General features: G+C 43.0%; 1 protein-coding gene across 6 annotated transcripts in view; it reads right to left on the bottom strand.

The window, feature by feature from the left end:
• The window catches only part of lrrc7 (leucine rich repeat containing 7), a 501,081-nt gene that overhangs the window by 270,822 nt on the left and 204,977 nt on the right, over positions 1-25,282 (bottom strand). For 5 of the 6 annotated variants that reach the window (XM_069938447.1, XM_069938442.1, XM_069938444.1 and 2 more), the window contains exons 4-5: positions 19,684-19,789; positions 3,227-3,316 (exon numbers count right to left, since the gene is read on the bottom strand). The gene's annotated coding sequence lies outside the window, so the exon portion shown is untranslated. The remainder of the gene's footprint in view (positions 1-3,226; positions 3,317-19,683; positions 19,790-25,282) is intronic. The other variant, XM_069938443.1, reaches the window with a different exon arrangement.

Below are 25,282 nucleotides of genomic sequence, written 5' to 3'. Positions count from 1 at the left end.
TAAAAAATACTGAATGCACCTGAGGTAGTGAAGCTGATGATAGGACTATGTAAACAGAAATATATTCTGTTAGTGATATCCTCTCAATGCAAACAGCATAGAATTCTTCTCCTTCCAAGTTAGTACGATGATAAGTGTAGGAATACCGATGGGCATCTGCAAAATCATATGAGGCTACAGTGAGATGAGCAAGTGCAAAGGTTACATTTAATTTCAGGAGCCCAATAGCTAATCATTTCACCTCACAATTCAAGGGTAACCAAGAATTAGGCTTCCAATGGTGGAAAGTCCATTTGAAAACATATTGTGTACCCAGTTAAGATTCTTTCTTTGGTCTGGAAGTGTATAAATCAAAATCCAACCACATTAGATTGTCATAATTCATTGCTTTTCCAACCTCCATTCTTCCCCTAATCCAAGCTTATGCTTAGGAAATACTTTATCATGAAGTCAATTTGCAGTGAAAGTTTAATATTAGGCCACCTACACCATGTTTCTCTCAGCCAGTCATAAAAATTTCATGCTACGTTCAACTACATCACTGTCAGAACACTAATAACAATTGCAGAGATATTGTAAATGTGAAGCAACCCTAAAGCAATAATTGTGCAACAAAAACAATATAAATTAGCATGCAAGATTTTGTGTAAAGCATATCAAGTAAAATGAGAAATAGACTAACTTATCTACTTACTGTAAGTTTCAATATTTTACCATGGGTTTAATAAAATGCAGTAATTGATTGTACTAAATATATAACCAGACAATACAAGTGTCATTTCAGAATTTATGAGCAGCCCAAACCACATACTGCATTCCTGGAAATTCAACAGCAAAATACTGATTTTTTGAAAATAATTTTTTCTTCATTTTGAGATGTGGCAGTCCAGGGGTTCTTATGAGTCAATGGAAATGTTAAGGAAGACTTGAGAACATCTTTGAACAATTTCCCTGGACCTTCTGGTAATGCAGCCCTGTGAGGAGCATTTTTTGGGAATCTAGAATCAGACATGCAAACAACGTGGTACGCCCATTGGAATTGACTGAGTGAATCCCAATGCCATAATATTGGTCGGGGAAAGAACACTGAAATTGGTTCAATTACCCTGATCATTCATTTGGAGAATTTTACAATTACAGTGTTGGTGATGCTGCTCCACTTCTTTGAGGAGTCTCCTGCAGATTGTCAATGGCTCTGAAGTTTACAAGGTAATGGGATCATTGGGTGGGCACAATCTGTCTGGATCTGGGGTATCACAGAATACCAAACTACAACTAGCTGATTGACAACATGCTTGGCTTTTGTCGCCTTCACTTGTTCTACCACTCAGGCATATGGATTTGGGAAGTGGTGTTACAGAAGACTTGGCAAGATGCTGCATTACACTGTTTTGATGCAAGGACAAGCAGAGAAAATGAAAGATTGGTGAGGTACAATTAAAGTTGCTGCTTTGTCCTTAATAATATTGAGCTTTTTAGACATGTATTCATCCTCATTACACTGGACAATAAAGATGTTCATTCCTGAACACCTTTGGGTGTATTTGAGGGATTTTGGTCTGCTGGTCACGAAAATCACCTTAAAATTTTCCTATCACATACCACTTTTTAGATTAAACTATTTTTGTGAGTTCCTGTCATATTTTTAAATGCTTCAACCATACAAAACTATGAAGTACAACAGGTCAATGGAAATTCATTTTCTGCATTCGGATTTAGATGTCTTCCCTGGTGATCTTGGTGGAGTCAGTGACAAACATGGAGAAAGGTTTCATCAGGACATTCCCACCATAGAAAAACTGAGTCAGGGAAATTGGAATCCAACAATTATTGGACACTGATACAAGAGGCATCAGATGCAAAGTACAAATGAAAATCAGCGACAAAACATTTTTAGGTCAGTTAAACTTACACAATATCAGCATCATTATGCGATTAAACATACTAAATTCAATAAAAGTAATTTAATGTTTCCCCAACATACTATGTGATACAGCAAATCTGAAATTATCTTTGTGCTCAATCTGAAGTTGACTATGATAATCTCCCTTTTTTTCAGAAAGCAAACCTTTTGAAAAAATCTGTTGTCCAGTGTTATTTCCTGTAACTCATATTGCCCCTATTCCTTACCTAACCGGGATTTTAGTTTTAATATGTTTGTTCATTTTTTAAACTTAAATGGATAATTTCATTGTCACTATACATTTTGCTGATAATTTCAGTCTTCTATTGCTTTTTGCATTCTCCCTTGTCATCAATTTTCCTGCTGTCTATACATATATGGCTCTTATTTCAACCAGTTTTTTTTAATGTGTTTGTTCACTTTGTTCAATCAGTAATGGTTTTGTATGTTCCAAAGATATACAACAGAAATCTAATTTTGAAATAATAAAAACAATTGTATTGTTTCTGATTCATCGAGATGCATCACCATCTCTCAATCAATATATATTGCCCAAATGTGCACTATTCATTATTGCAGCAGAATTTGCTTCCATTGAATTCAAAGGATTCTCTTGTATGAAGCAAAAAATAATAGCTGTTTTTTTTCCCCCAACAGTTATTTCATTTGGATAGAAAGCAAGATACATTAGGTAGAGTTAATATTTCAAATCTTGTTTCTAAAGCTATCTGAAAGCAGTTTGAGTCACTATTATTCCTGTAGAACTTCTGTTATGTGCCCAATGGTAGACCTATAATTTTAATACTCAAAGTTTTCAGATTTTTGTTGACATCATTTCCAATTTATTATGATGAATGCCAAACTAACTGTTAAGTTGTGCTGAAGGTATCCTCCATTAGAACAGGTCAGATTATATCAAAATTAATTTTCAGGAGACAAAGTTCTCAGTTCTCAAACAAACATTTATCTCAGTTGACAAACCTGAATTTGACCCTATTACCTGAATGAAAGGACAAAGTTTAATTTAATTCTCAGAAGTTTTCTAAGTTAATCGGCTTAATTCTATAATAAAAATGAACTGCTTGTTAAAACATCAACCAGATCGTTGCCCATATGAATACTAATTATATTTATCCTACACAAGCACATAGGATAAAAAGGTGGTAGGAAAACATTCATTTTTACAAGATGCATGTAACTGAACAATCACATGTGTTTTTAGGGTATTCTTGGCACTAGATTAATACTGAACGTTACAACTTCTTTTCATATCCATCATAAAATGAACAACTGCTAAATTAAGCATCATCTTTTAACCCTTACCGCACGACAGATGAGTCTACTCGTCAGGTGCACGCTTCTTCCCAGGACTATTGCCAGGTACACTCAGCCATGGACAGCCTAGTTTCAAAGCTGAAAAATATATCAAAGATGGTCAAACTTTATATCTTTATTGTATGAATGAAGTGCCTCCAATATACCCCAGCATCTAATAGATGAGATATTCTTCACCACATAAAATGTCACACAATCACTGATGACCCTTACAACATCACAACCAGATTCAGCTTTCAAGGTTATTCACATTTAACTCTAAATGGTTCTCTTTCTGTCATGTTGAGTTTTGAGCACTTCACTCAGTAGATTGAGCATTTGTTTAATTGAAGACATTAAAAAATTAAATGACAAATTTCTAGTTCAAAACTTATTTATTAAGATGTTGAAAATGCAACCATAATTATTATCAGATACTATCAAAGGGGCGGCCTGGTTAGCATAGCAGTTAGTGGAACACCTTTACAGCACCAGTGATCGGGATCAGGGTTCGAATCCCACACTGTCTGTAAGGAGGTGGATGTTCTCCCCATGTCTGTGTGGGTTTTTCCCAGGGGCTCCAGTTTCATTCCACCATTCAAAAACATATCAGGTGTTAAGGAGTTAATGAGAGTTGGATGAATTCTGGATCATCTGGGAAGTAGAGGGGGTGATAGACAGGAGTTACAGGGACACTATCATATCAAGGAGGCAGGAGGAGGGCAGAGAGTGACAGTCAAGAGAGAGAAAGGGAACAGGGAGGCAGTGGAGGGCACCCCTGTGGCCTTTCCCCTCAATAACAAGTATACCATTTTGATACTGTCGTGAGGCACAAGCCACAGTGAACAGGTCTCTGGAATGGAGTCTGGTCCTGTGGCTAAGAAGGAAAGGTAGGAGAACAGGTGAGCTGTAGTGATAAAGGATTCCATAGTTAGGGGGTTAGATAAGAGGTTCTATGGAAGAGATCGAGTATCCCGGATGGTATGTTGCCTTCCTGGTGCCAGAGGCTGAGATACCTCAGATTGAGTTCTTAGCATTCTCAGGAGGGAGGGTAAGCAGTTAGATGTTGTGGTCCATATGGGAACCAATGACATAGATAGGAAGAGTGAGAAGGTCCTGCAAGAAGAATTCAGGGAGTTAGGTGCTAGATTGAAGGACAGGACCTCCAGGGTAGTGATCTCAGAATTGCTACCCATGCTAGTGAGGTTATAAATAGGAGGATAATGCAGCTTTACACATGACTAAAGACATGGTGCAGGAGGGAGGGCTTCAGGTTTCTGGATCATTGGGCTCTCTTCCAAGGATGCGGGGACCTGTCCCACAGGACAGTTTGCATCTGAATTTGTCTTAAAGTAAATAAGGGTGCATAAATCCCTAGGTCCTGACAACATATTCCCTCAGACCTTGAGGGAGGCTAGTGTAGAAATTGCAAGGGGTCTGGCAGAAATATTTTAAATGTCCTTATCCAACAGTGTGGTGCCAGAAGATTTCAGGGTAACTCTCATTCTTCCATTGTTTAAAAATGTCTCCAAAAGTATCCCTGGAAATTATTGGCCGGTAAGCTTGACATCAGTAGTCGGTAAATTATTGAAAGGTATTCTATGAGATTGGATATAAAAATATTTGGATAGCCAGAAACTGATTAGGGATAGTCAACATGACTCTGTGTGTGGTAGTTCATGCTTAAAAAATCTTATAGAATTTTTCAAGGAGGTTATCAGGAATGTTGACGAAGGAAAGGCTGTGGATGTTGCCAACATGGACTTTAGTAAGGCCTTTGACAAGGACCACATGGAAGGCTCAGATTCTGGTATTCATGGTGATGTAGTGAACTGAACTTGACAATTGATGGATGGGAGAAACCAAAGAGTAGTGGTGGATGATTGCTTCTCAGAATGGAGGATTGTAACTAGTGGTGAGCATCAGGAATCAGTACATTGGTTTGTCTTCTATATCAATGATCTGGATGATAATGTGGTAAATTCAATCAGCAAGTTTGCAAATGTCACTAAGATTGGAGGCATTGTGGACAGCAAAGAAGGTTTTTGAAGCTTACAGAGGGATATGGACCACCTGGAAAAATGGGCAGTAAAATGGCAGATAGAATTTAATGTAGACAAGTGTGAGGTGTTGCATTTTGGAAGGGCAAATCAAGGTAGGAAATACGCAAAAAAATGATAAGGTATGGAGAAGTGCGGAGGAACAAAGGGATCTGGGAATATAGATACATAATTCCCTGAAAGTGGTGTCATAGTTGACAGGGAGGTAAAGACAGCTTTTGGCCTCTTGGCCACCATAAATCAAAGTATTAAGTTCAGGAGTTGGGGTGTTATGACAAGGTCGTATAAGATATTGGAGAGGCCAAATTTGAAGTATTGTGTGAAATTCTGGTTGCCTAATACAGTTAGGATATCAGCAAGATTGAAAGTGTGCAGAGAAGATTTACTAGGATGTGGCTGGATCTTCAGGAGTTGAGTTACAGGGAAAGATTAAACAGGTTAAGACTTTATTCCTTGGAGTGTAGAAGAATGAGGGATGATTTGATAGAGGTTTACAAGATTACGAGGGGTATAGAGAGAGTAAATGCAAGTAGTATACAGAGTATATAGATATGCTTTTGGGAGATAAATTGGGAACGGTTTGTTAGATAGGTTACATAAAAACACATTAACACAGATCTTATTTAAATTACTGGAGCTCTGCCCCATGTTAGACACATCAGCTCCACAGCTTTTGCAAGAGCTTTGAGGACTGCTCAAGAGACTTCACTATTGGATTGTTGTTTATAAAATGCAACAGATAAAAGATCTTGTGGAGCCGCAGATTGTCTGGAAGATAACTTGTTGTTCTAAGAGGGTCATGTGGTTTTGAAAGCAGAGAGAATCAAACAGGCTTTCTCTCAGAGAGAGGAGAGATAGATGGGGAGAGAGAGAGAGAGAGAGAGAGAGAGAGAGAGAGACACACAAAAATCACTTCCACAGTGTTACAGCCAGCAATAGAAGCTGGGACTGGAACAGGACAAGATGACAAGCTTGTGGAAAACCCCATTTGGAAGACGGCCTGATTGAAGCCCTTGTGGTTCATGCAAGAGGAGGGGACTGGCGGTCTAATGTTTCACTTGGAATAAAAGAAACTAAAAGGAATTCTGCAGTGACCTGAAAGAAAGAGGTTATCATCTGGAGAACCCTGAAGGGGAAAGTTTCGTCAGCAAGAAACTGAAGTAGCTGATGGAAATATATCAGTTGTGGGTGTCCTGGAACAACAAATCTCCCTCTGAAAACCGACAAGAACCTTCCTGAGCAGTAATCATTTACCCTTCAAGCACCAAAGCTTGGTGAACTTTATAAATGTTAAATTCTGTGCACAATATAAGAATTGTCTTCAACTAGTTAATTTGAAGGAATGAGAAATGAGATTGGACTGTGAACCAAAGAACTTTTCTGAACTTACACATACATTACATACACGTGTGCTTAGAATTAGAAGAGAGTTGTTAATTAAGTCAATAGAGATAAGTTAAAGTTTGATTCTATTTTCATGTTTAAAGATAATTAAAAGCAACCTTTGTTTAAGTTACGATTTATCTTGTTGAATATCTTTTGCTGCTGGGTTTTGGGTGCTCTGGGCTCATAACAGTAGTCTCTTTCCACTTACATGAGGACAGATAAATACGAGGACATTGTCGTGCATGCACTACTGCAAAATGTGGAAAGAATGACATACACCCACGGAAATCGAAGTCGAAGACTGATTTATTGCACTGGAAACGTGGCCTGCTCTCCCTGCTGCTGATGACAGAAGTGACGACATGGCAGTGCTGACCTCGGATTGGTCAGCATTCCTGCCATTGCTCATTGCTTCCCGCCATACGAGTTGTCACCTGGGATGAAGGTCATTGGCCCCCACGGGGTCTGCACAGTTGCCGTGTTCATCAGCCATCTTGTGTACTGGGTTGCGTCTCGGTTAGTAGGTCACTACATGACCTCCCTGAACCAGCGATCGGAGCGCTGTCCACCACTTTCGGTGACCTACCTCTGCGTTGTGGGGGTTGCATAGAGACTGGTTGGCTAATGTCCAGATGTGCTGGCTTGAGGCAGTTGATGGTGAAAGTCTCTTCCTTACCGCCAATATCCAGCACGCATGTCGACCCATTGTGTCTGACTACTTTGTATGGCCCCTCACACGGTCGTTGCAGAGGTGTCTGATGTGCCTCCCACCAGATGAAAATGTACTCACAGGCCTCTAGCTTTTTGGGGAAATAGACCTTGGCTTGGCTGTGTGGCAGAGGCTGCAGAGGGGTGAGAGTATCCAGTCTTTCTCTTAGCCTCATCGATTAAGTCATTGGTTCCTCTGCATCCTTGGCTGCAGCCAAGCACTCCCCTGGTATAATCAAAGGTGCGCTGTACACTATCCTGGCTGCAGAGGTGTTGAAATCTTCTTTCAGTGTGGTGTGGATCCCCAGGATCCACAGGGGTAGCTCCCCTGCCCAGATTAGTCTCTTTTGCCTTTAGGTGCCTATGGAACCACTCCATCAATCCATTGGCCTGAGGGTGATATGTCATGGTGTGGTGAAGCCGGGTTCCCAGCAAGTTGGCCAGCACTGCCCAGAGAACCTCTATTGGAAGTCGTATGCTCCAGAATTTGAAATGTTGACACCCAGGTGTCAATCAGTCCCCTGGTGCAGGTCTCGATGGCTGTGTTAGTCAGTGGGACCATTTCCAGCCACCTTGTTGAGCAGTCAACCATGGTGAGGAGGTATCTCGCCCCACGGGAGACCGGTAATGGCCCTATTATGTCGATGTGGATGTGGCTGAGCCTACGTTTGGCAGAGTGTGCAGGTCTTGACCCACTGACTGACCTGTTTCCGGAGACCATGCCAGATGAACCTACTGGTCACCATTTTGATAGTAGTTCTGATGGCTGGGTGCACCAGGTTGTTCACCACATCAAAAACATGCCATCTCCATGCTGCTGGCATGATGGGGCATCGCAAAGGACCATCTGGTTACCAGAGCCAATGGCGACTTCCTCCAGCCTGACCCCGGAAACTTCTGTCCTGTATGCCGGGATCTCAGGGTCTTCCTGCTGTGCCTTGGCTAGGGCTATATAGTCTATTCCCTGGGACAGGGCCTGGATGGACTTGATCACGGGTGCAAGAGTGCATCGGCCACCACATTGGTTTTTCCCATGATGTGTAGACCAATTTGAGCCCAATCAGGTACATCCCCTCCCTCAAAAAAAAATACTATAAATTTCAATTGGACAGCCAAATAATATTTTTAAATATTATTAAAGTTAATCAAAATTCACCCAAGTTTTTCCATGGAGCCTCTTGGCATCTTCGAATTCCATATAAATTGACTGACATGCTTGTTAAGTGCTTTATAAAAAATTGGTATAAGAATGGGCAAGGATTGAAAGAAATATTGCAGTCTTGGCATTACTTTCATCTTAATACAACTGATTCTGCCCTTTAAAGTAACAGGTAGGCTCCTCCATCTACATAAATCCTCCACAATCTTTCCAAGCAAAGGGAGGTAATTCAATTTATATAAATTCCGCAGGTTCAAGATTCAATTGATTATCATAGTAATAAAACAGTGTCATATTACATGAATTTTTTTTTGCCTGCTGCAAGGCAGACAGATTCGCCACCGGCAGGAATTGCCTAAGCGCCTGTTAGAGTTTTTACAGTCAGACTTACAGTCAGAGAGAGAGAGAAGCAAAAGAGAGGCCCCCAGAGTCACCGAGTGTCTGTAGATTCACTTCCAGCACTTCCACAGCCTCCATAGCCACACAAAGTCCAGCCCAAACCATAGGCAACCTGAGCTCCAGATCAGAACCTCTGACACAATCAGAAACATTTCAGCACCCTTAGGACCTCCTCGCATCTGGGTTTCAATTCTTGGTACGCCTCCAGCCAGTTCGAGACAGTCTCCAGAAGTTCGCAGCCTGGCGTGAGTCTCCAGCAGCCCACAGCTTCCTCAGGTTCCTTGCTTCAAGTTTCCAGCAGCCAGCTGCATGCACTGGTCCCTCAGCCGCAGAACCCCCCCTCATTGGTCTGCCGTCGTTGTCACCGTCCCCATAGGTCATCTCCTCCACTTCTCTCTCTCAGATGGGGGGTGGTCTTCCCATCCTCTGGTGCCTGCTCAAGTTATTAGACAATAGACAATAGGTGCTGGAGTAGGCCAATTGGCCCGTCGAGCCAGCACTGCCATTTTTCAGAACATGGCTGATCATTCACTATCCTCCACTTCCCTGGAGTTCTGCAGCCCCTCGTGATTGCTGCCGATTAATAGGCACCACCATCTTTGGTGCAGGGTCATGATATTTCAAATATAAAACCCCGTCAGCTCCCTCAACTGGCTGTTCAAAGCCCATGAGGAGTCAATGGCAGTCTACTGGGTGACTGCTTCCAATGTATCCACTGTTTTCCATTACTCATCTGCCTTTGTATTTTAGGAGTTATTGACATGAACAGCATCGAGGCCACCTTAAAATCAATCAGCCTTCCATCAGTTGTTATTGGATATTGATTTTAAGCAGAAATTCTTGCTGATTATCACTTCTCTATTCCAAGATTTATTGCAGCTTCCTAACTCTAACTAACTCAGCCCATTCAATTGCATAAAAAGCTTGAACTTTTCAAATTTATTTCTAAAATTGTAAATCAAAGACCTATAAATAAATCATGGTTCTTGTATTTTGCAAATTTGTATGCCTTATATACCCACATTTGTATGCCCAATATACACAAATCTGTATCTGAAATAACTTAACTAAATGCTAAATTTCATTATATATTAGCATACTACTGTACATTTTGGGCTGCATGGTCCAATACAGTCACGCCAGTATCAACCAGCACCGGTGATGGTACAAGGCAAAGGGGTATGTTGTGGGCAAATAGTCTGTTATCAATTGGCCTGCCTCGAGTTTATCCAACAAGACTTCCACTGTGAGTCTGCCAGTTCTTGTATTGAAGGGTGGCAGCTGCTACCTGTAATTCAGACACCATCAATTGAAGGGTGGCAGCTGCTACCTGTAATTCAGACACCATCAATTTCACCTGAATTAACAAGTGGTTGGACTATGAACTGAAAAGGAAAAGAAAGAAAGTGACTGCTCACAACTGGTCATTTACCAGGCTGAGAGAGGGTGCCTGAAAGATCATTCCATTTTCTGGATAGTAACAGTAAAGGAATAAAAGTTTGGCGAACACTTTCAATCAAGGAAGATAGATTAGGAAAAAAAGAAGTGGTCTGAACTGTCCTCAGAACTGGACTTCCCAGACTGCCAGCAAAAAAACTGGGAAGGAGTTGGTATCCAAGTGCATTAAGAGAATGAGCAAAACAGGGAAACATGGCAGACCTGGTGCTGGGAGGGAAGGCCTTATGGAACTGGCTGTTGCTCCATGAAAGTACATTGCTTGGAAACTGACAGGCTAAATTTATAAGCAACAAAGAAAAGCTAGAGGGACTCAACAAGTCAGGCAACATCCATGAAGAGAAATGGACAGTCAACTTTTCAGGTCAGGACTCTTTTTTGAAACTTGACACAGACAAACGCAAGCAAATAGGAGCAGCTCAGGTGGGCAACTCAGCACTCACCTGCATATCCTCCATTACGCACACATCTGCCCTGGCCCCCTCCACCCCCACACACACACAAAAAGGACAGGATTCCTCTTATCCTCACCTACCACCCCACCAGCCTCTGCAACCTCCTCCCTCAGCACCATTCAGGGCCCCAAACAGTCCTTCCAAGTGAAGCAACATTTCACTTGAGATTCTGCGGGGGTCATCTACTACATTCGGTGCTCCCACTAAATCGGAGAGACTGGATACAGATTGGGAGATCGCTTTGTTGAGCACCTTGGATCCGTCTGCTGCAATAGCACGGATATCCCAGTGGCCACCCATTTCAGTTCTCCATCCCATTCCCTTGCCGACATGTCTGTCCATGGTCTCATGCACTGCCAGACTGAGACCACCGGTAAATTGGAGGAACAGCCCCTCCTCTTCCAACTGGATGCCTTCCAACCAGATGGCATTAATATTGACTTTTCTGGCTTTTCATTAAAACCTCCACCTCCTGCTTTCCCTGACGTCTCTCCATTCTCTGTTTCCTTTAGCACAGACAGCCCATCGTGTTTCTCTCAACTTGGCTGATGGGTTCAAGGTGAGCCAGAGGAGCTGTTTCCATGGTGTATGGGATATTGGGATAGGGAGAGCCAGCCTTCGATAACTGAGGGGAAAAAATGCTTGTAATTGAAAGCTCTTGCACACCAAATCATCTAGAATAGTGAGAAACTGGAAGATTGGGAAGATTTTAAAAAGTAACAAAAAACACTAATAAAGGAAATAAACTGGCACAGAATATAAAAACAGATAGTAGAAGTTTTTAGAAATATGTAAAGTGGAATAGGGTGACTAAAGTGAATGGAGGTCTATTGGAAGATGAGAAGGGAGAATTAAAGTAATGTGGAAATGACCAAGGCCTTGAACAAGTATTTTATGTCCGCCTTCACACTGGAAACTGTGGGTAATATGTCAAAGAGCAATAGAAAGTGTGCAATTATCATCACTAAAGAGGTAATACTGGGTAAACTAGTGAGCTTAAAGAGAAATAAGACCCTTTGTCCTGATAGAATACATCCTAGTGTACTGAAAGAAATGGTGAAAGTTCAAGTATTTAGTGATATTTTAACAAAATTCTCGAGACTCACCATGGCAGATTGAAAAACAGCAAATGTCACAGCTCTGTTTTTTTTTAAAAAAGAATATTTTGCTTAATATCTATGGTCAGAAAAAAATGTTTGAAGCTATCATTCAGGAAGAAATAGACCTATGGATAGAAATTGCTTTAAATGAGGCAGATGCAGCATAAATTCAGGGAGGACAGGTCATGTTTAACAAATTTACCCACAGGGTACAAAAAGGATCTGGTGATTATCGCATACATGGATTTCCAGAAGGCATTTGGTATGATGCTGCCTAAAGATATCCATAAGATAAAGAGGCAAGGAGTTGGGGGGGGGGGGCGGGTGGGAGGGCTAATTAACCAATGTAAGGTAGAGAGTTAGAATAAATGAGTGTGTCTCTGGTTGACAATCAGTAGTGAAAAAAGTGTTACAGGGGTCGGTCCTAGGACTGCAACTGTCCACAATATACATTGATAAACTGAAAGAAGAGATGGAGTGCAGCGTATTGAAGTTTGCTGATGACACTGAGTGGAAAAGCAAATTGTACAGAAGACACAGAGAGTCTCAGTGAGATATAGATAAAGTCTGGCAGATGGAGCACTATTTTGGTAAATATGAGACAGCAACTTTGAATTGAAAAATAGAAGATCAGATTATTATTTGAATGGTAAAAGCTTGCAGCGTGCTGTTGTGCAAAGGGACTAGGGATTTCTGGAACATGAATGATAAAAGGTTAGTTTGCAGGTCAAGAAGGCAAATGACATTAATTTTTAATTTAAAAAAAATTTAGACATTCAGCACAGCAACAGGCCATTTTGACCCATGAGTCCATGCCACCCAATTTACACCCAATTAACCTACACCCATGAACGGTGGGAGGAAACCAGAGCCCCCAGGGAAAACCCACACATACAAAGGGACAATGTACAAACTCCTTACAGACAGCATGGGATTTGAAACCCATGCTGGTGCTGTAAAGATGTTGTGCTAACCGTTACTCCAACTGTGCCGTCACATGTTGGCTTTCATTGCTAGTGGGATTGAATTTAAAAGTAAGGAACTTCTGCTGCAACTGTACAGGGTCCTCATTGCATTATTATGCATGTATAATAATAAACTACATTTCCCAGTGGGCAATGAGCACAGTTGGCGCAGGAACAAAATGGAGACTACGACAGAAATCGACTGAGTTATTGGTTCAAGCAGGTCCAAAAATAAAGATGCTTAGCCATTAAACCCATGCAAGGTTGTTCTTCTTCATGGTGTCAGAAGTGTGTGAGTAAGTAAGAAAAGACAATGGTTCCCATTATGGATAAGTTAAGTCCTCCCACACCGATGCAGTTTTCTGGCAATTTAACCGATAATTGGAAATGCTTCAGAGAGAGATTCAATGTTTATTTCGAGGCTAGTGGAGTGGGTGAGACTGAAGAAAAATGGAAAGCATCTATTTCTACATGTGATCGGTAAAGATGCCTTGGACATCTATAACAGTTTTCAAATTGATGAGACGGCTTTCATATTGGACACTCTGATGTCAAAATTTGAGAAGTATTTTGTTCCAAGTAAAAACCTTGTGTTTTGGAGATTCAAGTTTTTTCTCCTGTGTCCAGAAACAAGGTGTGAGCTTTGACCAATACTTAGCTGAGCTTCACACATAGTAATTTCTCTGAATTTGGAGATTTGAAAAACTCGCTCTTTACAGACAGAATAGTTTGCAGAATCCCAGATAATGGGCTTACAGAAAGATGTTTGCACGAAAAGGATTTGACACTGGAAAAGGCGGAGAATATGTGTAGCTGCACAGGATAGACACAACAGTGCATGCAGTGAAAACAGAGAAGCAGAGCACCAGGAGCAAAGCAAAGCAACAAGGTAGGATTAAACAGCAAATGCAGCAGGTGCAGAGGTAGATATATTCCAAAGATGTGTTCTACCTATGGAAGGTCTTTCAATAAATGTGGGAAGAAGAATCATCTTGAAAAGTGCAGCAAAGCAGGGGCTACCAAGAGAAAGATGCACACAGTTGATGAATAAATTTTACCTGCTGCCTGCTGGTTGGTAAAATGGAAAGATCATTTTAGTGACTGTGAATGAGACAATAGTTCCATTTAAGCTCGACAATGAAGCCCAGGCGAATCTGTTATCTATGGATGATTACAAGACCCTCACCGTAAAGAGCAAGAATTATACTGTGTAATTCAAAGTGACAGGCTACACTGAAGAGAAAGTTCCAGTAAAAGGGGGCTTATAGTGATCTTCAAACACAAGGGCAGCATCTAAAGTCACAGATACTGATTATAAAAAAGAAAGTACAGCTAAGTACACGTGAAAAGCTCAACCTGGTTGTGGTAGACTACTGTTTGTATATATTTATCTGACTGGGCACAATCATTGGCTGACTGCACCTGTGGCTCCTCCCACAGGCTCCTGAATAAAGATGACTGTTCCACAGCCTCCTCAGTGCAGGACAGTCAAGTAGCATGGATGTGCCTTTGTTTTTTAGTGAATAAAAGCGTGTGGGTTTATTCAACAATCTTTTAAGTCATTGATGGTGCATCACTGTTGAAAAGAGTTTTCATAGTGGATTAACAGGCTGAAGATAACCACACAACTCTCACGGAAGAGTATGCAGATGTCTTGAGAGGCTTGTGTGTACAAGATCCACATAAATGAGACAATTGCCCCTGTTGTCCATGCATGCAGGGAAGTTCCATTTCCACTTGAAGAAAAACAAACAAGAACTAGCATGCATGGAATGGATGAAAGTCAATCAGAAAATTGAAAAACCTACAGATTGGGTCAGCTCACTAGCCATCGTGCAAGAAAAATGGATCATTGTATATATGTCTGGACCCAAAAGATCTCAATAAAGCCATTGAGAGAGCATTTTAAATTGCCAACACAAGAGGAAATCATGTCCCAGTTTGCTGGTGCCAAGTGGTTTAGTAAGCTCAACACGTCATTGGGGTTTTGGCAGATGAGGCAAATTTGACACTATGCACTTTCTATACTCCACAAGGAAGCTACTGCTTTCTTTGGCTACTATATGGGATCTTGTCTGCATCAGATGTCTACCATGAAACCATCCACATGATCTTTGAAAGTATACCTAGAGTTGAGACCACGATGGATGACATCATTGTATGGGGCTCCACCAAAAATGAACATGATATGCGACTAAGGCACGTGTTTGACATGACATGGAATGTCAACATGAAATTAAATAAAGAAAAATGTGAGTTTGGGGTAAAGACACTGAACTTCATAGGAGATTATATATTGAACAGGGAGTGATGCCTGATCCAAGAAAAAATTCAGTCATTGAGAATTTTGTGAGGCCCCAAAACAAAGAGGAGATAAGATATTTCTTGGGGATGTTGACCTACCCGGCTAAGTTGATCCCTTGTCTGTTGACTGTGTCAGCACCACTTAGGTCATTTCTTAAGCAGAACAATGAGTGGATCTGGTCGCACGAGCAAGAAGAGGGCTTCCAGGCACTCAAAAAAGTCCTAACTAAAATTTTATGATCCGGATCGGCGCAACAGGATCTCGGCTGATGCATCCCGACCTGGCCTTGGAGCACCATGAGGACACATGGCCACTTATGCATCAAGACCTTTAACAAGTGCAGAAGCCAACTATGCACAGATAGAGAAAGAGCTTGTTGCCAGAACTTATGCATGCTAAAGGTTCTATCAATACATTTATGGACAAGCTCTTGAAATGGAGATAGACCATAAACTACTGATCTCAATTTCGACTTCAAGGGACCACTGCCTTCCATGAATAAGAACGTCTATTTCTCCTCTCTGTCATAGACGAATACTCCCGTTTTCCCTTCACCATCCCTTGCCCTGATACCTCCACCACCTCCTTTATCAAGGCTCTAGTGCAGATCTTCCACATGTTCGGACACCCAGCATTCATCCACAGCACCTGGAGGATCAGTTTCATGAGTGAGGAGCTGCACCAGTACCAGGCGGTTCAAAGCATCACGTCTAGTCGCACGACTAGCTGCAACCTCAGGGGCAATGGGCAGGTAGAAAGTGAGAACAGGGTCATCTGGAAGGCAGTCCTTCTGGCCCTGAGGTCAAAAGGCTGGTCCATCAACTATTGACGAGGCCCTCCCTGAGGCACTCCATGCCATATGGTCGCTTTTGTGCACACACCCCCCACGAATGTCTTTTCTCCTTACCTAGGAAATCAGTGACTGGCGTCTCCCTGCCAGTGTGGCTGATGTCTCCGGGACCAGTATTCCTCCATAAACATGTGAGGACCCATATATCCGACCCCCCTGGTTGAGCAGATGCACCTCCTCCGTGCGAACCCAAATTACGCCTATGTCAGGTACCCCAATGGATGTCAGGATACCATCTTGACTAGGAATCTAGCACCAGCAGGAGCCCAGCTCCCCAACCCGGGCACCCCTGGCCCATCCAAAATTCTCTGGGAGCTGACACCTTCTCTCTGCCTCTCCAGAGGGCCCCACTCTATGTGGACCTGCCCACACCTACACCCCCACTTTGCCAGACACCATTCTTCCCGCACCGCCGGCCACCGCCGGCCACCCTGGCCATCCCAGACTCATACAACCCTCAGGCAGTCCTGCCCCTACTACCCACTGGTCCTGCGATGGTACCAGAGGCACAGACGACTGCCGGATTGTCTAAACTCGTAGATGCTTTTCGGTACTGAGAACACTGCCCTCCCCCCAAGGACTCACTTTAAGAAGGGGGTGAATGTGATGATACAACCACTACACTGGCTAAACTCCTACTGACCTACTGGAGGGGGCAACCACTGTACCTGCAAGTAGGCAACCTGGGAGGCTGGCCCCACCTGCCTGCTGTCATCACTGGCCAGTATAAAGACTCGAGCCGGCCCCTTCAGGGATAGTTGGATGTGTGGAGCCCGGAGTATACTTAGACCTGGTGTGTACAAGTTTAAGCTAATTAAAGCCTGTTGTACAGTCTGTGGGCTTTGCGTCAGAATTATTCGGGTATCAGCGCTCACACAGATTCACGGGAATCTTATAAAGTTAGCCAGTTGTTTTTTTACATATACTCAAGAACACAGAAATGCTGGTGGACTTGCTGAGTTCCATCAGCATTTCTGTTTTTCTGAGTACAAGTAAAAAAACAATTGGCCATCTTCATTAGAATAAACATTGACATGGCAATACAATCATAGAGTCATAAAGTTCTACAGTATAAAGCAAGCCCTTTGGCCCAACTTGTCCACACTAACCTGCCCTGTGGTACTAACCTCCACCATTATGAAATGTTTCGAGTGCCTAGGGATGGAACACATTCCAGAGATCCTGGACACATTTCAATTTGCCTATAGAAGAAACCATTCCACTGATGATGTCATAGCCTTATCCCTTCACTCCTTCCTGACCCAGCTGGAGTCATAATCAAGTATTTTGCCTCATATGCCAGACTGATGTTCATTGTCTTCAGTTTGGCATTGCCCAGAGGCTGGTGGAGAAGCTGTCCATGCTGGGACTCAATACCCCTCTCTGTAACTTTATTCTGACTTCCTAACTGAAAGACTACAGTCTGTCCGAGTCAGTAGCTGGACATCAACCACCATCATGCTAAGCACTGGTGCACCATAAGGCTGTGTGCTCAGCCTGTCAGCATGCTCCTGTTCACACTACTGACCCATGACTGCATCCCCTGATCCAGCTCCAACAGTGTCATTGAGTTTGCAGGTAACACAGCAGTAGATGAGAAGTGCTAGAAAATGTTGTTATACAGTCTCAACGTGGGCAAGATGAAGATGATCATGGACTTCAGGAGGACCAGGAATAACCACCCTCCACTACATATCAATAACTCTGTAGTAGAGAGAATGGAGTGCACCAAGTTCCTTGGAGTTTACTTAACGAGCAACTTATTGTGGATACAAAACATCTCACTTGTCAGAAAGGTGCAACTGTGACTGTACTTTCTGAGAAGACTGAAGCTGGCAAGGCTACCGGCCACCATTATGTCAACCTTCTACATGAGCTCTATTGAGAGTGTCCAGGCTGGCTGCATCATAGTGTGGTATGGTTGCTACAGAGAAATAGATCAAAGCTCAATCCACAGGACCATAGAGTGGCAGACAGGATCACTGGAGTCTCCCTCATTCCCATCGACATGATCTACCAGGATTGTTACCTGAAGAGGGTGCAGAAAATTAGTGAAGACCCCTTCCATCCTGCATACAGCATCTTTCAGCTACTCCCATTGGAAAAGAGATACAGAAGTATCAGAACGTGCACCAGGCTGAGAAATGGCTTCTTCCCACAGGCAGTGAAAATGCTGGATGACCAAATGAACTGCTATCACACTAACTATCCGAGACTCTTAAATTTATAAAACACTATTTATTTGTATATAAGAATACTTATCCTGCATATGTATTGTTTGTCTGTATGGTTGTGTGTCTGCATGTTTTGCACCGAAGATCAGAGAATGCTGTTTCATCGGGTTCAACTTGTACAATGAGATGATAATAAACTTGAACATGACTTGACTTGATTAACTAATTCAGCCCACTTCTCTCTCAACCTTTCCTGTCTGTGTGGCTATCTAAATCCATTTTGAATGTTATAATTTCCCTACTTCTATCACCTTCTGGCAACTCACTCCATATATCCACCAATCTCTCGGTGAAAAAGGTGCTCCCCAGATCCATTTTAAATCTGTCCCTAACAACAGTTTAACATCTATGTGGTTCATGATTTTATAAACGTCTGCAAGGTCCTTCCTTAGCCTCTTATTTTCCTGGCATTAAAGTCCCAAGGGTAGGCTTATAACTCACACCCTCCAGTCACAGCCAAAAATCTCTTGAATCTTTTCTGCATCTTTTCCAGCTTAATGATATCCTTCCTTTAGCTGAGTGAACAAAACTACTCTAAGCACAAACTCAATAATATCTTGTACAGTGGGACATGACATCCCTGCACATGTACTCAGTGCCCTTACTGACAAAGGAAAATGTGCAAAATTCACCCTGTGCTTCCGTGTCACATTTTTTATGGAATTATGCACTTGTATCCCCAAGTCCCTCTATTTACCTGGTGTAACGTGAATGATAATTCTCGGAGACTTGTGTAGAGCACAAACACACTTTTATTAGCTTACAATTAACAGCTGGAGACTACAATGACCTTCAGGTAAATTGGAGGTAAAGTGGGACACCAGGGTTTATAGCGGGACCAACTGCGGCGGAACCAAGAAGAAGGGCCAGTTGTCCAATCTCCCCATAGATGATGAATTCCAGTTCACTGCACCTTGTAACTGCTATCCTGGATTAATCTAAACATTGTCTTTGAAGATTTGTTTTTTCTACCATTCTCTGGCCCACTTTTCCATTTCATATAGATCCTGTTGTGATCTTTATTGAAGTTATTCACTGTCCATTATACCAACAATTCTGGTATGATCGCAAACTTCTAACCAATCTAAACAACTTGTCATCTACAAATATTAATGACTTGGATGACAAGCAACATTTGTCCCTAAAGGTTGGAACATAATAAATGGAATTCAGCAATTATAATAAATTACTGGTCAATAGGAATAAGAGATGAGATGGAAGACAAAACCTTTAAATTTAAAGTTGTGGGGTGGTCCACCTCAGTTCCATAGATAATGACTGAGCAAGGACAGATATCAACATGTATGATTTGCCAAAACATAAACAAAAGAAATTAAATCAAAGGCTATGGCAATAGCATTAGAATATAAAATTAGAATTTGTAACTTACATGGAGAGTAGATGGGTTTGGTTGAGCTGAATGATCTGCTTGTATGTTGGCATTTCTATTTACATGTACGAGTATTGGGGAAGAGTATGATGGATGGATGAATGGACTGTTGGACAGAATAATAAACCTTTATTTTTTATGTAGAAGCTATCACAAAAATGGTGCACATAACTGGAACCCAGCAAATGCATAGAATTTCTAAGAGGAAGTCAGTAGAGGTTGCAGATCATCAGAATTAACAGTTGCACTCTTAGTCCATTGATATTAAAAATAGCAGCAGCAGATTATTGGTTTAAAACTATTACAAATTAGTCAATGTCTTCATGAGAGGAACCACAAGAAAATCATTAAACTTGCTTGCCATTTGCTTATATTTTAGTAGATGGATCTGCAGCTGTTCATGCCACTCACATACTCAACTTTGCTCCATTACCTGATTGCAACCTGCTGGCTGAGAGCATACTGGACTCAAATGGAGAGGCCCCAACAGTGTCTTGTATAATGTTATTGGGTCACATCAATGGGCATGTAACTACTTCGAAATCCTTTCACAGAAAAGCCACATGCCAATCAAAACTGTTGTCTTTTTCATGCTTCAAATCATTTAAATTATCTTTTTAAATGAAATAAATGATCAAATTATGTCTAAAATAGTTTTAAAATGTAAGTAAATTATAATTTAAAATATTTAAACAATAAAGTAATTATGAACATTTCAGCAAACATAAAATAAAACAAGTAATTGAACTTATTGCTTTAGTTTACCAATCATAAATTATGGGTCCAGAAATAGATCTAGCAGCAGATCATCATAACAAATTAACCAGCTGGAATCTATCACCAAGTTCAGGACTTTCACATTCAGATACACCTGATACATAATCAGCATTTTATTTCAGCAAACATAGCAAGTTTTTTCCACATTGCTAATAAAATGCAAACATCAGTAAATTTGGCTTTATTAGCACAAATCTAACATACTATGTGCATTGTTTACTTTCATGGAAATAAGACATTTAATTTCCTCAAATCAGTTGTAATATTTTATTAGATTATGGGTGATCTGTACCTTAACTCCACTTATCAACAGAATAATTCATATTGTTAAAGCTCCTATTATTTACCAAAATGTCATAGAGCTTTACACTATCATTATCCAAGAAAATATGACAAGATTTATTTTTAGTGAAGAGTTTGCTCAAAGAACCATTTATTAAGGAATGTCTTGAAGAAGGAAAAAGGGGTAAACTAGTTGAAATATTTGATAGAAAAAAAATCAGAAATGAATTGTCAATATTTGGCGATTAAAGGGATGAATAAGGGCATGAAACATGACAGTCTGCAGACACTGTGATTGTAGGAATTCAGCTGGTCTCACAACATCTATAGGAGGTAATGATATTTTACACGTGCCTGTGGATCTGAGACGGCCAATCGGCAGCCAGTTCCGCTCAAACCATGCCCCAGTGGTGATGCGGCCAGCTGCCTATAAGAGCTGCAGCTCCTAAACTCAGTGTCAACTACACTCCCTTCGTGTGAACGTCTTCTTTCTATAACCTCGAGCTATAACTGTAGCAACCTGCTACAGTGGTGACCCTGATTGGTCCAAACACCGCTTAAGACCCAACAATGGAAGATCAATCTATGATCAATCCAGTATCGTTGAAGCTGCCGGGCTTCTGGATGTTGCAACCATGGGTGTGGTTCCAGCAAGCCAAGGTGCAGTTCACCATTCGCTGGATCTCCTCTGATGACGTGCACTACTACCACATAATCAGCGCCCTCGATCAGGACACCGCAGGCTGCATTATCAACTTCCTCCAGCAGCCCTCGGAGCAAGGGAAGTATGTGGCCATCAAGGAGCTACTAACCCACACTTTCAGGCCTCTCAAAGTGTGAGTGCGCAGCCTGATTGCTGCACATAGACAGTTTGGGGGGACAGGGCCCCTTCTGCCCTCAAGAGCGACATGCTCACTCTCAACGATGGCTACACCTCTTGCCTGCTGTTCCAGCAGATCTTCCTGGAGAGGCTGCCTGAGGACATCCAGCTGCTCATCAAAGAAGGTGGCTGCCCAGGCAGACGACCTATGGGTAGCCAAGAGGGTTGCCTGCGCTACGCTCGAACACGTAATGGCACCTCATCAGCAACGCTCAGCCAGAAAGTCTGCTGACCGATTGACCACCTGAATGACAAACCCCACCAGTGAGCAGTACTGTTTCTATCATTGACGGTGGGGTTCTGTGGCTCCTACTGCATGTTTCAGAGAAATTCCAAGGCTGACCATCATTGATGGCTGCGACGATTGGCCAACTACATAGCCAATATCGGTATCCAAGACTACCTGTTGGGCTGTTGTTTCTTGGTAGACACCGGGCACAGTACAGCGTCCTTCCCCCATCCAGCCTCGAGGCACGCAGCGGCAAGATGGGCTGAGAACTTCAAGCAGTAAAATGGCTCCAACATTTGGACATTTGGCACCTGTACAATCCCCCTTCACTTTGGGGACAGACAATTCACTTGGAAGTTTACGGTGGAAGTTGTACAACATCTGTTACTGGGTGCCGATTTCCTAAGGGGCGCAGGCTGGTACATGCCAGGATTTTTCAAACACTCTCGCTCAAGGGCACTGAACTTACTAACCCCCACCCTGCATTTGGTGAGTACTGCCGACAATGAATTTGCTCAGGTCTTACCAGAATTCCTCTCCATCACTACGCCTGATTTCAACTCGGCGGAACCCAAATTGGGGTGAGACACCAGATCATTATGGAGGGCCCTCCCCTCCACACCAGGGTGCAGCGTCTTCCGTCCTGAGAAACTCAACCTGGCTAGAGAAAAGTTTCAAAAGACGGAGGAACTTGGCATTGTGCGGTGCTTCGATAGCCCATGGGCCTTCCCCCTTCATATGGTAGCAAAGACAGCAGGAGGTTGGAGACCACTGCTGCCTTAATGAGGTCACCATGCCTGACAGGTATCCTGTGCCCCATATCCAGGAGTTCACCGCTAACCTGCAGGGGGCACAGATATTCTCTAAGGTGGACCTCATCAGGGGTTATCAACAGATCCTAGTCCATCCTGAGGATATTCTAAAAACTGCCATTATAACCCCCTTTGGATTGTTTGAATTCCTCTGCTTGCCATTTGGACTGAAAAACAAGTTCAGACTTTCCAGAAGTTGATGGATGCAGTGGACCGGGATCTGCAGTTCACCTTCATCTACCTCAATGACATTTTAATGGCCTGCCACACCCGCATGGAGCACACTGCTCACTTAAGAATATTGTTCTCCAGGCTAAGTAAGTTTGATTTAACCATCAATCTGGCCAAGCACCAGTTTGGCCGAGAGACAATTGATTTCCTGGTCCATTGCATTGACCAACAAAAGTGGATGCCATTCAATCCTTCCCCAGACATTGACTGTGAAGGGCCTGCAAGAGTTTGCAGATATGGTCATTTTTTATCATCGCTTTATACCTGCAGTGGCCTGCAACATGAGCCCGCTATTTCCCCTCATGGCAGGACCCAGGAAGGGCATTCAATGGATACAGGAGGCAACCAAGGCTTTCCAAGCAACCAAAGACGCCCGAGCCAAGGCCATTCTCCTTGTGCACCCAAGGACAGCCGCCCTGACCACCCTCACAGTAGACTCCTCCAGCACTGTGGTCAGGGATGTACTTGATCAACTGTCTAATGGGCAGTGGCAGCCGCTGGCCTTTTTCAGTAAACACCTTAGTCCACCAGAGCTCAAGTACAGCACCTTTAATCGGGAGCTGTTAGCATTATGCCTGGCAATTCGGCATTTCCGTTACTTCCTGGAGGGCAGGAAGTTCAAAATTTACACAGACCACAAACCTCTTACCTTTGCTTTCAGCAAGGTGCCAGACCCATGGTCAGCCAGGCAACAGCAATATCTGAATTTTCAACAGACATTGAACATATCGCTGGCAAGTCCAATGTGGTAGCCAATCCCCTAACCTGTCTGGCTCTGCCCCAGGCATCGACTATGTGGCCCTGGCAGATGTGCAGCAAGCAGACCCTGACATACCGGCATACCCGGACAGTACTTACCAGTCTCCAACTAGAAGACATCCAGGTTGTCCCAGGTAACTGTACACTGTTCTGTGATACCTTGACTAGCAAATTGTGCCCCATCATTCCGGCCATATGGAGGAGATGAGTTTTCGATTCAGTCCACAATTTGGTTCACCCCACTATCAGGACTACAGTTAAAATGCTGGCCAATAGGTGTGTAAATAGGTCATCAGTGGGTCAAAACATGTACTCAGTGCCAGGAATCCAAGCTCCAGCCCCACATTAAGGCCCCTCCACAGCCCTTCAAACTAGCACACCGTCATTTCAGCCATGTGCAAATAGATATTGTAGGGCCCTTACCCATATCCAGAGGTGCACGTTGTCTGTAGACTATGGTCGACTGGCTGACCAGATGGCCAGAGGTGGTGCCGCTGGCTGAAATCCGGAAGCGTGTGCACAGGCATTACTGAACACCTGGGTGGCACACTTTGTGGTTCCCAAACACTTAACATCTGACAGAGGGGCCCAATTCACTTCCAGTCTGTGGACCACCTTAGCATAGGCTAACAGATTGGCGGAAAGATTCCACAGGCACCTGAAGACAACCCTTATGGCCAGACTCACTGGACCGAACTGTGCCAACAAACTCCCTTGGGTCCTTCCTGGCATCCAAAACGCCCCAAAGGCACCCCTAGTCACCCCAGGAGATAGGAGAGCTCCCAGTGGCCACCTTGTCTCGACTGCATGAGCACCTGAGCACACTGGCCCCAGTTCAGCCCAGAGTGCACAGCTAAGCCAGCACCTTTGTTCCAAAGAACTTTGCAGACCTTCACTGTGTATTTGTCTGATGCGGGGCTCACCGGCCACCTCTCCAGTAGCTTTATTAAGGGCCATACCATGCCATCAGACACAACGGCTCCACCTGTGTGTTGGATGTTGGCGGCAGGGAGGAGTTCACAGTCATCCGGCTGAAACTGGCCCACTTGGAATTTAACCACTTGGTCACTCTTGCAACCCCACAGCACAGAGGTCGGCCTCCAAAAGATAGTGTTTCATTCGTCGGTTCTGGGGGGGGGAGTCGTGTAGTGGCCCGTAGCCCACTCCACAGGCTGACACAGGAAATGGCCATCAAACACGGCGATCAAACAAGCAGCTCACAGGATGGGAGACCTGCTCCCATAGGCCATAGTAATAGTGGCCAAATCAACCAATCACTGTCAGCAGATCGCAGTGGGTCGAATCTGGGCCTGCAGATCTGAGACAGCCAATCAGCAGCCAGCTCCACGCAAGCCACGCCCCGGTGGTGACGTGGCTGGCTGCCTATAAAGGGCAGAGGTGCATCTTAATAATCTCAGTGTCGAGTACACTCCTTCATGTGAGTGTCTTCTTTCTATAACCTCAAGCTATAACCATAGCGACATGCTACAGTACATTGGATCCTTGTTCTTTTTAGGTCAACTGAATCTGTTGCAGTGAAAATAAAATCATTGCCTTTATTTCCTTGTCTTTCATTATTAATCCAGTCATTATCTCAAAAGAGTGCACATTTAGTTTTGCTCTATCTTT

The sequence above is a fragment of the Narcine bancroftii genome, chromosome 5 (assembly GCF_036971445.1).
Source record: "Narcine bancroftii isolate sNarBan1 chromosome 5, sNarBan1.hap1, whole genome shotgun sequence".
Classification (NCBI taxonomy): domain Eukaryota; kingdom Metazoa; phylum Chordata; class Chondrichthyes; order Torpediniformes; family Narcinidae; genus Narcine; species Narcine bancroftii.
Note: the sequence above shows the minus strand (reverse complement) of the source record. Positions and strands in the feature narration are given on the sequence as shown.